Here is a 13,014-nt window from a genome sequence, read left to right on the forward strand (position 1 = left end):
CTTCTAAACTTTCTGTCTGATGCTTCGTTAACCCTTTTACTATTAACTGTTAAATTTTTTTTCCTACAACTGAAACCTTTAAAGTATATTTACTGTTGATAAAAGTCTGAACTTTGCAGACATAAAATTATTTTAAATATAGTATTAAATTTCCAAAATTTCACATTTTTAAACATTGTACTTTTTATGTTATAGGCACCTTAAGATGAGTTTTCTAAAGAAAAAAAACTAAGAAATGTATCTATTTCTTTGACCTTTCTAAAAAATGTGAATTATTACCGCATCTTATAATATTTAACTTTGCAACAACTTTAAATTTTCAACAGTTCAGCCATTTCTTCAACAATTTCAGCTTTCATGCTTAAGTCCTACAATTTTTGACCCATTTTAGCCCTTCTACTATTATAATGTTCAGATTTGACTTTTGGTACTTTTGAAGACTTTCCAGGATCTTCCAGTAGAGTTCAGCCATTTCTTTAACAAATTAAACTTTCATTCAGCAATACAGCATTCAACCCTGCATTTTCTTCTGGAAATGCAGCTCCTTCTAGTTATTATTGGTTGAATGCTGTAAAGCATTCAACCCTTTGTTTTCCTCTTCTGCTATCTTCCGCCGTTTTTCGGCACTTAACTCCTTCTACAATTTTTAACCGATTGTAACCATTCAACTTTTAAAATGTTCAGCTCTTTCAGCTAATTACTGCTATGACTTTTGGTACTTCTAATCCTTGTACTTTTTAAGATATTCCAGTTTTTCCGGGAATTTTTACCCTATTAAAATGCATTGGGAAGTTATGGTGCACGAGGCGCCCGGTTCGAAACCCGGTTTGGACACTTCAATTTTTTTTTATCCATTTAACTTTTAACATTTTCTACCCTTTCAACTTATTCCAACAATGACTTTTGGTCATTCAAATCATTGAACTTTTTAAGATATTCCAGGATTTTCCAGGATTTTTGCTCCGTTTAAATACAAGGATGATCCTTGAAAACCTTTTTTGTTTTAACCATTGTAACTTCAACATGCTTTCAGCTAGAGACACCGTTCAAACATTGAAATGTTCGCAAGGCTTTGGACTTCAATATAAGGCTCAAAACTATTATGGGATGGCAACACCACCTAGAGTTTGGTGGCCATTTTGTGCCAAAATGTGAGGCAATTTTAAACTTCTTCAAACTTTCACCTACTTTAATCATTCTACTATTACAATGTTCAACCCTGTCAGCTTATTCCTTTCAGCTACTACTTCTGGTCTTTCAAATCTTTGAACTTTTCAAGATATCCCAAGATTTTCCAGGATTTTCCAAGACTTTTGCTTCATTTAAATACATGGAGAGTTCTTGAAAACCTCTGTTTCTTTTAAGCATTATAACTTTAACATGCTTTTGGCAAGAGACACTGTTCAAATATTGAAATGCTCACAAGGCTTTGGACTTCAACATACGTTTTGAAATTATTATGGAATGGCAATACAACCTGGAGTTTGGCGGCCATTTTGTGCCTAAATGTGAGGCGATATTAACCTTCAGTTTTTAACCTATTTTAACCAGTTTACTATTGAAATGTTCAACTCTTATAGCTTATTCCTTTCAGCTATGAATCTCGGGCCTTCATATACTTGAACTTTTCAAGATATTCCAGGATATTCCAGGATTTTCCAAGACTTTTGCTTCATTTAAATACATGGAGAATTCTTGAAAACTTTTGTTTCTTTCAAGCATTATAACTTCAACATACTTGTAGCTAGAGACACCGTTCAAACATTAAAATGATCACCAGGCTTTGGACTATAAAATACGTTTAGAAATCATTATGGGATGTCGACACAACCTACTGTTTGGTTGCCATTTAATGACAAAATCTAAAGCAAATATTGCAATAAACTTCATCCATGGCTTGAACGGAACATATTGAAATTCACTGGATCTGGACATATAAGGAATGTGGGCGTGGTTAGCCAACAAACTTCGTTGCTAAGGACGTCTAAAGGTTTACTTTTTCCGATTTGTCTGAAACTAATGTCGATTTGTTCGTCATCCAAAGGCGACCCAAACATAAAATGGTTGCTATGGAGATAAAATTAATAGAAAAGCCGCCATTTTGAAAAAAGTGGATTTTCTGTCAACTTAGAACATGTAGCTTTTGCCAATATGATACTCTCAAACAATGTGTTTTTTTGAGTCAGTTGATGATGCTGATGCTAGCAATTTTAGCCATTTTAGCATCATCTTCAAATTTTCAACAGTACATCCATTTTTATCAACAATTTCAGCTTTCATGCTTAACTCCGTCTACAAATTTTGACCTGTTTTGGTCAATCTACTTTTACAATGCTCACCTTTGACTTTTGGTCCTTTAACTTTTCAAAATATTCCAGGATTTTCCAGGACAGTTCAGCTATTTTTTCAACAATTTCAGCTTTCATGCTTAACTCCTTCTACAATGTTTGACCTATTTTAGACATTCTACTTTTACAATGTTCAGCTTTTTCATCATATTTCTGCTTTCATTCAGCAATACAGCATTCAACCCTGCATTTTCTTCTGGAAATGCAGCTTCTTCTAGTTGGTTGAATGCTGTAAAGCATTCAACCCTTTGTTTTTCTCTTCTGCTATCTTCCGCCGTTTTTCGGCACTTAACTCCTTCTACATTTTTTAACCGATTGTAACCATTCAACTTTTAAAATGTTCAGTTCTTTCAGCTCATTCCTGCTATGACTTTTGGTTTTTCAAATCCTTTTACTTTTTAAGATATTCCAGGTTTTCCGGGAATTTTTTTCTCCATTGAAATACATGGAGAATTTTTCGTTCAGAAGTTCACAGTTAAACTCCTTCTACAATTTTTCACCTATTTTAACCGTTTGACTATGAAAATGTTCAGCTCTTTCATCTTATTCTAGCTATGACATTTTGGTCCTTCAAATCCCTGAACTTTTCCATTTATTCCCGGATATTCCTGGATTTTCCAATCTTTTTGCTCCATTGGCCACACCTTTGCTTCTTTAAACAATTGTAACTTTAACATTCTTTTGGCTAGAGACACCGTTCAAATATTGAAATGTTCACAAGGTTTTGGACTTCAACATAAGGCTCAAAATTATTATGGGATGGCAACACCACCTACAGTTTGGCGGCCATTTTGTGCCAAAATGTGAGGCAATTTTAAACTTCTTCAAACTTTCACCTATTTTTACCATTCTACTATTACAATGTTCAACCCTTTCATCTTATTTCTTTCAGCTATGACTTTTGGTCCTTCAAATCTTTGAACTTTTCCAGATATTCCCGGATATTCCCAGATTTTCCAATGTTTTTGCTCCATTGGCCACACCTTTGCTTCTTTAAACAATTGTAACTTTAACATTCTTTTGGCTAGAGACACCGTTCAAATATTGAAATGTTCACAAGGTTTTGGACTTCAACATAAGGTTCAAAATTATTATGGGATGGCAACACTATGGAGTTAATTCAGTCTCAATAATCAGAAATGCACACAACCGGTTTTACAAATGCACACGCTCCGATTCACAAATGTCATTTTATGCAAACGTGAAAAATAAATTCGGAAATACACACCCTGTGTTTCACAAACACACAGATTGTGTTTCACACATGCACACTAAATGTTTTACAAATGCACAATAAGTGTTTCTCACAAATGTGCACACTGTTTTTCACAAAAACATTTTAGAAATTCACAATAAATGTATCAGAAATGCACAGTAAGTGCTTCACAAACATGATGTTTAGGTACACATGTGATGTGAACTCACAGATCATTCGAATTGCAGACTGTGCATTCAAAATCCCGTTCTCGTTTGTGAATCTCCCCGTGTGTGTGAGAGATTTTTCTACGGTGAATATTGAGACTCATCTGACGGAGCGGGTCAACTAATCTCACCATTGGCTAGTAAATCTGTCAATCAAACTCATCGGCAAAGCAGGCGGGTTCGCTTTTAGCCAATCGAATGGGCCCTTACACTCCTCACTTTCAAAGTGACGAGGGAGCTGTTCAACACAGCAGTTGAAAGGACGCGGGCGGCAAAAATGGCGGAGAGGTCTTCTGAACGGGATCAGTCTCAGCCCGTAAGTAATGCATTTATTTGATCATTCCCTCGTTGTACGTCCTGTAATGTTATTGAATACTAAGTTGAAGCGTTCTCCTTAGCCAAGTGACATGTGTGAATGCTTTATGAACACTTCAGCCGAGTCGTTTGCAGAGTACCCCCACCGCAAATTAGCTTAGCTTTGTTTTAGCCTGTGCAAATTGTGCCTGCCTGTGAGTGTGAGTGAAGTTCAAGCCGGTGTCGGTTCAAGCTAGCGTCTATAGCCAATGATCTGTAGGTTCTTAACATGATTCAGATAGAACTAAGGGGAAAAGCATGCCGGATTTACAGCAGCAAAGAAAGTTTAATAAAAAGTATTGATTTGGAGACGGCGATTTGTTTAAACACTGATGCTATGCTATGCTAACTAGCTAGTTGTTCCGTGTGCTGCCTTTATGTAAACGCGATCCGGGTTAAAGTTAGACACAGTCTTTTCACAACCCAGACTTTAAGACGGGATGACATGTGCAACAAAGTTAATTCATATGACATTCATGAAAACGGCATTTTTTAAATATAACAGACATGAATCCACTGAATGAAAGACGCCTCATTAAGTTTCTAACGTTAGAACCCGTATTGTGCTGAAAAGCCCTGTGAGATTGTGTCAGAGTGACAGCCACTAAATTCCCCGTATCTTTACTTCCAATGACGTAATGACAAGAATCCCAAACATTATGTTTTTAGGCTGTTTTGTAGTCGATAAGTAGTCACAGAAAGGGTGGATGGGAGAAATCAGCTGTCAACAGTGATTTGAGTAGAAGTTACTGTAAGTATTACACACAGGCTTCCTGTGATCAGTGTCTTGTCTCTGATTTTTTTAAAGGTGTTCTTTACTACAAGCTCAAGTTATCATAGCAAGAGTGTTTTAAAAAAAATCCCCTTTCATATATTTGAAAATTATGTAATTTAAGATCAGACAGCTAAATTATCTAATCCATGTTTGTTGTGTTTTTATTTATTCTCTAGGAATTACTGAAGCGTGACAGCGTGACAATCTTTTGTTCCTCGTGACATCAGGCAATACAACTCTCTGGCAGGGCATCTTACAAGTAATTTCTTTTAATTTTACCCACTGATTTCCCAATTATTTACCTTTTTTTATCAATCTTTTTATTTTGTGATATTTCTATTTGTAATGCATGTGTGTTTATGTGTTTTTTTAAGATGGCCATTTAAAAAAAAATTCCTCAGGAATTATTAAATACCTTTCTATTCTATTCTATTTCATATTTTATCATCCTATTGTATTACTGTTTTACCTGTCAATTGGGAATTTAGCATTTTTGCCGCTGTAAACATCTGTCAGTTGAAAGTATTTGTACTTGTATTCCATAGATCTTGTACCTGAGAAGATGGCAGAGAACAACTGTGCAGACTTGGCCTTCTTCAGTGACGCTGTGAACGTTTATGGCTTTCCTCTGAGGTATTCATGTTATTCATAAAGAAATATTTTATTCACATATCAGGCAGTATAAGTACTTGGTTATTTGTACAAAAATAAAAGAACTTTTTTTAGACTCCTCTGAAAACAAAGGCAACTCTAAAACTTTCCCCTCATGAATAACATTTTACACCCCCTTAACAGTCTCTCTCACCTCATTTTTTTCCCCAGTGATACATGTAACCCACTCCTGCAATTTTTTTAACCTAGAAATTCTACTTATTGGCATCATACATAAGAACATTACATTTTAAACTGATGTGTACCGTATTGGCGATGCATTTGTAATTGTGTTTGAGACATGATTTTCATGTTATTGTCAGGGTGAGAGGAGATCACGGAGGAGAAAATGTGGGCATAGCTGAGTTAATGCTCACAGTACGTACAACTGACACAAACAGCTTTGTTGCAGCAAAAGTGTACACACAATCAACGGTGAGTTGAACCTAGTTTTAGAAGCTTTAATATATACACAGGGCTCCAGACTGCGTCCATTTGGTCGCATTTTGCGACCAAAATTTGAGAGTGTGCGACTGAATTTTACACCCAGTCGCACATGTGCTACCAGTAAATTTGCCTCCCCCACCCTCCGTATTTTTTATACATTAAACATGAAAGGAGCACGTCAATGATCGATGAAATGAGAGATGAAATCATCAATGAGACGCGAGCGCACACGCACGCAGGCAGACACACACACTCGCGCGAATACTCATGAGACTGGAGCACACGCGAGCACACGCGAGCACACACTCGCGTTTCATTGAGTGATGCCCGAGGCGGCCAATGCGTGTGAGAAGAATAGGGAAAGTCACTGCAAGTGGCTAAAATATGTGGAGGGGCGGGGCCTAGAGATAATCGAGCGCGCGTAAACATCCGTGGGAAGGAAACGGAGACAAATATCATCACAACCTGATATGTGCATCTGAGCTATGAGCAAGCGAACTATTGATTCGTTCTTCCGACCTGCAGCTAGTGTACCAGTGACAGAGTGTACAGCAGGGGTCTCAAACTCGCATGAAATCGAAGCTGCAGCGAGACTGAAAGAGACCAGGAATTAGGAGTTGTCCTTAACATTCAATTTCGTTTTAATATGCCTCTCCCCCTAAGTATGAGCTGTGATATTACATCTTTTATAATTATTTTAATGTTTTGTAATGGATGTAGCTTTTTTTAATCAGTTGGTATTTTAAATTATTTTAATTGATCAGTGAACTACATAAAACCATCGGGACACATATCCCATAATGCATTGTTTTGTAGTCTGTAGGGCAGCTTTTAGTCAGTTCAATACTAAATTTCCAGCTGCGTTCGCTCTGATTGGTGTCTTGCTCTCACCCCTTTCTCGTGATATTTTTGTTTTGATTGACAGGTGATGTTAGAGCAAAAACAAAAATATACGTCACACACCAGGTGATCTGTGCAGTGTTGCGTCCATCTGGGTGATCTCAAACACGCTTATTGTGCATCTTGGCTGAACCTATTTGGTGTCACCAACATGAATTTCCATCCCCTAATGTTTACATACATTTAAGTATTGTTTGAAACTGTGAAATTACGAAAGGTTACTACGGTAATCACTTTGTTACTAAAAAAATGTTTTTATTCTAAATGTATGGTATTTTGTTTACTATTTGTACTGTCATGACAGCGATGGTGCTGTCAGTTTACCTTCATGTTGCATCGTCAAAAGTGCAGAATAAAATATGACACTGAATTAGAAACAGCACATTGTAATTTCTGCATCTATTATTAAAGTATTTATTTGTAATACAGTGGAAATTAGTAGATTTGGTTAGAATGTTGATTTACGGTATGCGCCCCTAAATTTTCTGGTTGTGCCCCTAAAATTTTCAGTTAGGGTCCACTACGCTCCTAGTGAAAAAAGTTAGTCTGGAGCCCTGATACATAAAAGTGAATGATGTATTAAAAATAAATCTGACAATATAATATTTCTTTTTGCTTTTTTCCAAATACAGGATTGAGCTCCTCTGGTGTGATGTCTTCGTGAGTGTTACAGGTTTATATTACAACATCCTGCTCTCTCCTGAGGACCAAGACTTGCTCAATATCAGTAACATCACGTATTCTGCAGCCATTACATTTTTCTACCACGCATTCAAGCCAGTTTGGATGTCTTTAGTGACGCGTGGGACAGCCATCCAATCAGGACGGAGCAAAGCATGACACCAAATCAGCTGTGGCAGTTGGGCTTGACCCAGAACCCTGTTTCTGATCCCCGGGTAAATGCTTTATTTAATCTCACTGTACTGGACAACTGGTGTGTGCAGTTTGACTAAAGTGGAAAGTATCAAGAAGAGTATCATGAAATCATAATGACTACAGTGAATTTTCATCGAAAATGAATGAAAAAGATTATTGTTGTGTGGTGCAAACAATTTCCCTAAATTGTTTGTTTGTAGGAAGAATAGCACATCTGCAAGTTCAAAATGCATCACAATGCATGGCATTATGAGCCATCAGATGTACTAATGTCACTACTTTGTTAAGGTTCACTTATTTGCAAATTATAAACAGTTATGGAGATATGAGGTCTGCCTGCAAGCAACAATATAAGTCATTATTAGTGGGTCTCTGTTCATACATAATCTAAAACACACAAAAAACAGTGCTGTTCATAAACAGTATCTTTTTTTTTTTTTTTTGTCAGGGTATGCTGGTTCCAGAGATTGAATGGGAGGAGAGTGGATCCATGACTGAACCTCATCCTGGGATCAATGTCCTGGTATGGGACAGTCCTCTTTTGGGTCCACAAATGTTGGAACTGCAAGACGACATCAATCCATTGTTTAATTCAGACCGTTTGGGAGTGGACCTACATCTTTACTGTCCAGTGTGTTTAGAACTTAATTTAGGCGACATAATTACATACAGAAGAAGAGAGACTGAGGGGAGCAAGACAAAGTTCAAATCAATACTGCTGTATTGTTCAAGGGACTTCATTGTATGTAAGGAAGTTATGAAAATTAGTTCCAGTTTAAATAAAATTCAAATCAGTAGAGATCCCACATTTGCTTAAATTTTGATGTTTTAATCTGTCCATGTTTTCACTGAATTTTACTCTGCAATAAAGGGTGAATGTTTGCACTTTGTTGTTCTATGACCATCTTTTGTTGTGTAGTATTTAACCAGCTATAAAACCCAGAGAGATGAGGATCTTTTTTGCAAGGGTGACCTGGCCAAGAGGTGTATATGTATATGGTTACAATATAAAATCAATGACATTTGAGTTATTAAAAAAATAAAATTAAGGTCAAGCAAAGTGACTTCGGGCTGAGCAGGGGAGGTGTATATTGGGTATCTGTGATTGACAGTGAGATGAACTTGAGGTAATGTAGTCCCACTGCGTGGTACGGAGCAAAGTGATGCAAGTTTCTCCACAAAACCTGTGGAAGTTGCAGATTTTTCTCCTCCACCTTCATATGATCCAAACCGTGTCTGAGTGTTGAAATGACGCTAGCATGAAAGCTAAGAGAATAACGTACAAACAATCCAGAGTGAAACATTCATTTTAAATCTCATGACCAGTACAGAGTTCGATGGATTCTAAGACAACTGCATTCAACCACTGTTGCCTTGCTTCCAGGTCCACTGAAAAGTTGCACAAGCCAGTAATTTTTGACAACCGAAGGCAAATAAACCGACAAGCCATGCTAAAGCTAACACGCTAACGACCGACTGGTCCAGAATCAAACATGGGCGGGGCTTTTGTCACCCGCAGAAAGTGTAGAGAAATTGTAAGGGGCCATTCGATTAGCTAAAAGCGAACCCGCCTGCTTTCCCGATGAGTTTGATTGACAGATTCACTAGCCAATGGTGACATTAGTTGACCCGCTCCGTCAGATGAGTCTCAATATTCACCGTAGAAAAATCTCTCACACACACGGGGAGATTCACAAACAAGAACGGGATTTTGAATGCACAGTCTGCAATTCGAATGATCTGTGAGTTCACATCACATGTGTAACTAAAAATCATGTTTGTGAAGCACTTACTGTGCATTTCTGATATATTTATTGTGAATTTCTAAAATGTTTTTTGTGAAACACAGTGTGCACATTTGTGAGAAACACTTATTGTGCATTTGTAAAACATTTAGTGTGCATGTGTGAAACACAATCTGTGTGTTTGTGAAACACAGCGTGTGTATTTCCGAATTTAATTTTCACGTTTGCATAAAATGACATTTGTGAATCGGAGCGTGTGCATTTGTAAAACCGGTTGTGTGCATTTCTGATTATTGAGACTGAATTAACTCCATACAACACCACCTACAGTTTGGCGGCCATTTTGTGCCAAAATGTGAGGCAATTTTAAACTTCTTCAAACTTTCACGTATTTTAATCCTTCTACTATTACAATGTTCAACCCTTTCAGCTTATTCCTTTCAGCTACGACTTTTAGTCTTTCAAGTCTTTGAACTTTTCAAGATATTCCAAGATTTTCCAGGATTTTCCAAGATTTTTGCTTCATTTAAATACATGGAGAATCCTTGAAAACCTTTGTTGCTTTCAAGCATTATAACTTTAACAAGCTTTCAGCTAGAGGCACCGTTCAAACATTGAAATGCTCACAAGGCTTTGGACTTCAACATACGTTTTGAAATTATTATGGGATGGCAACACAACCTACTGTTTGGTGGCCATTTTTTGACAAAATCTGAAGCAAATGTTGCAATAAACTTCATCCATGGCTGGAACTGAACATATTGAAATTCACTGGATCTGGACATATAAGGAATGTGGGCGTGGTTAGCAAACAAAGCTCGTTGCTAAGGACGTCCAAAAGTTTACTTTTTCCGATTCATCTGAAACCGACGTTGATTTGTTCCTCATCTCCAGGCGACCCAAACATAAAATGGTTGCTATGGAGATAAAATCAATAGAAAAGCCGCCATTTTGAAAAAAGTGGATTTTCTGTCAACTTAGAACATGTAGCTTTTACCAATATAATACTCTCAAACAACGTGTTTTTTGGAGTCAGTTGATGATGCTGATTCCAATGCTAGTACTTTTAGCCATTTTAGCAACATCTTCAAATTTTCAACAATTCAGCCATTTTTTCAACAATTTCAGCTTTCATGCTTAAGTCCTACAAATTTTGACCTATTTCAGCCATTCTACTATTACAATGTTCAACTTTTTCAGCTTATTCCTGCTAGGACTTTTGCGCCTTTAACTTTTCATGGTTCTTCCAGTACAGTTCAGACATTTCTTCAGCTAATTCAGCTTTCATTCAGCAGTACAGCATTCAACCCTGCATTTTCTTCTGGAAATGCAGCTCCTTCTAGTTATTATTATTATTTATACTATCTTCCGCCGTTTTTTGACACTTAACTACTTCTACAATTTTTAACCTATTTTTACCATTCAACTTTTAAAATGTTCAGCTCTTTCAGCTTATTATTGCTATGACTTTTGGTACTTCTACTCCTTGTACTTTTTAAGATATTCCAGTTTTTCCGGGAATTTTTGCCCTATTAAAATGCATTGGAAAGTTATGGTGCAAGAGGTTCCCGGATCGACACCAGGTTCGGACACTTGAAATTTTTCTACCATTCACCTTTTTAAATGTTCAACTCTTTCAACTTATTACAGATATTACTTTTGGTCATTCAAATCATTAAAATTTTTAAGACATTCCAAGATTTTGCAGGATTTTTGCTCCTTTAAATACATAGGGAATTCTTGTGCTTAACCTTTTTTACAGGTTTTCACCTTTTTTAACCATTTTACTTTTAAAATGTTGAGCTCTTTCAGCTCAGTTCAGCCATGTCTTTAACAAATTAAACTTTCTTCTAGCAATACAGCATTGAATCCTGTATTTTCTTCTGGAAATGCATCTCCTTCTACAATTTTTTTACGTCCACAATTTTTTTACCACCACTTTTGGTCCTTCAAATCCTTCGACTTTTCAAAAGGGAAAACTTTCGTTCGTTTTTCCACGTAAAATACGAACTGTGGCATGAAACCGTTTCAACTCGGCTTCGCCCACTAGAACGGTACACGACAAGCCTTATTTATTTATACCGGCTGCATTGTAATGTAACTAAAGTGTTAGCTCAGTGGCTAAGGTGAACGGTTTATCATACTGAGGTTCTGAGTTCGATTCCAGCATTTGTCTTTTTCTGCATGGTTTTTTACCTTGCCTTTCTTGATAACATTCAGTTCCACTCACTTAAATCTATTTCGTTACATGGAAGAATTTTCTTTCAGGTGGTATTACTCATAAATTTTGACTTTTTATCCTTTAACTTTTAGGTATTTTCCAGGACAGTTCAGCCATTTCATCAGCAAGTCCAGCTTTCATTAAGCAGTACAGCATTCAATCTTTGACAACCTTAGTTTGATTCTTCCAACCCTTACAACTTCCACACAATTTTAGCTAGAGACACCATTCAAACGTTAAAATGATCAGAGCAGCTTAAAGCACACACACAAACACTCGATGTATGTTAGAAAAAACAGTGGGAGCAAATCTAAGTTAGTTTTGATGTATTTTTTATTTTCCTCCTCGTAGCTGGAAGCTGCAGTTCAAACATGTGCTCCAGCCATCTTGTGAACAAACGTCAGGACCCTGGCCTTAGCCCCGCCCACGGCCGCTAAGGCTCATGGGAAGTGTTAATTCCCACACCATGAGTTAGGCGGCTGTTACGAGAAGTGACTATCATGTTGTTACTCCACATATGTTACTGGTAAAATGGCAAATTAATGCTGTGTCATTCAGCTAGCTAGCTGATGATCAAATGTCTCTCCATTATACATGGATGACTGTGCTGTGATTGATGATACATGCGCAGTTGGGAAATTTAATCATGTGGCACAGAATTGTACATGGTGCCCCTTAATGGATGAGATTACTGTATGTCTACTTTAGTTTTAGATGATCAATGCATTAGACTGTAACATCAAGGTTTGAAATCATTAAGACATAGTGAGGGTTCTGCAGCCTTTTTGTGTTTTCAAATTTGATACCTTTGTTGCTTTTAACTTTCCTACCTTTGACATGCCTTTAGCTAGAAACACCGTTCAAACATTAAACTGCTCATAAGACTTTGTATTTCAATATAAATTTTGAAATAATTATGGGATGGCAACACCAACTACGGTTTTGCGGCCATTTTGTGCCTAAAAGTGAGGCGATTTTAAACTGTTTTTTTAAACCTATTTTAACCATTTTACTGTTGCTATGTTAAGATCTTTCAGCCTAATCCTTTCAGCTATTACTTTTGGTCTTTCAAATCCTTGAACCTTTCAAGGTTTTCCAGGATTTTCCAAGATTTTTCCTCCATTAAAATACATTGAGAATCCTTGAAAACCTTTGGTTCTATCAACCATCATAACTTCAACAGGCCTTTAGCTACAGACACTGTTCAAACATTAAATTGATCACAAGGCTTTGGAATATACTTTACTTTACTTTGACCTATTTTAGCCATTCTAC

General features: G+C 36.8%; 1 long non-coding RNA gene across 3 annotated transcripts; it reads left to right on the forward strand.

Moving 5' to 3' along the window:
- Positions 1–3,948: 3,948 nt before the first annotated feature.
- On the forward strand, positions 3,949–8,427 carry LOC144988630 (uncharacterized). Of its 3 annotated transcripts, none has more exons than XR_013652573.1 (7): positions 3,949–4,086; positions 5,076–5,158; positions 5,445–5,532; positions 5,874–5,985; positions 7,530–7,570; positions 7,694–7,793; positions 8,222–8,427. It is a non-coding gene; the product is annotated as an uncharacterized LOC144988630 (long non-coding RNA). The 3 variants fall into 3 exon arrangements; XR_013652572.1 differs by having other exon boundaries at positions 7,530–7,557; XR_013652574.1 differs by lacking the exon at positions 5,874–5,985 and having other exon boundaries at positions 7,530–7,557.
- The last annotated feature ends 4,587 nt before the right edge of the window (positions 8,428–13,014 follow it).

This window comes from Oryzias latipes, chromosome 21 (assembly GCF_053564925.1).
Source record: "Oryzias latipes strain Hd-rR chromosome 21, Olatipes_Hd-rR_3.1".
Classification (NCBI taxonomy): domain Eukaryota; kingdom Metazoa; phylum Chordata; class Actinopteri; order Beloniformes; family Adrianichthyidae; genus Oryzias; species Oryzias latipes.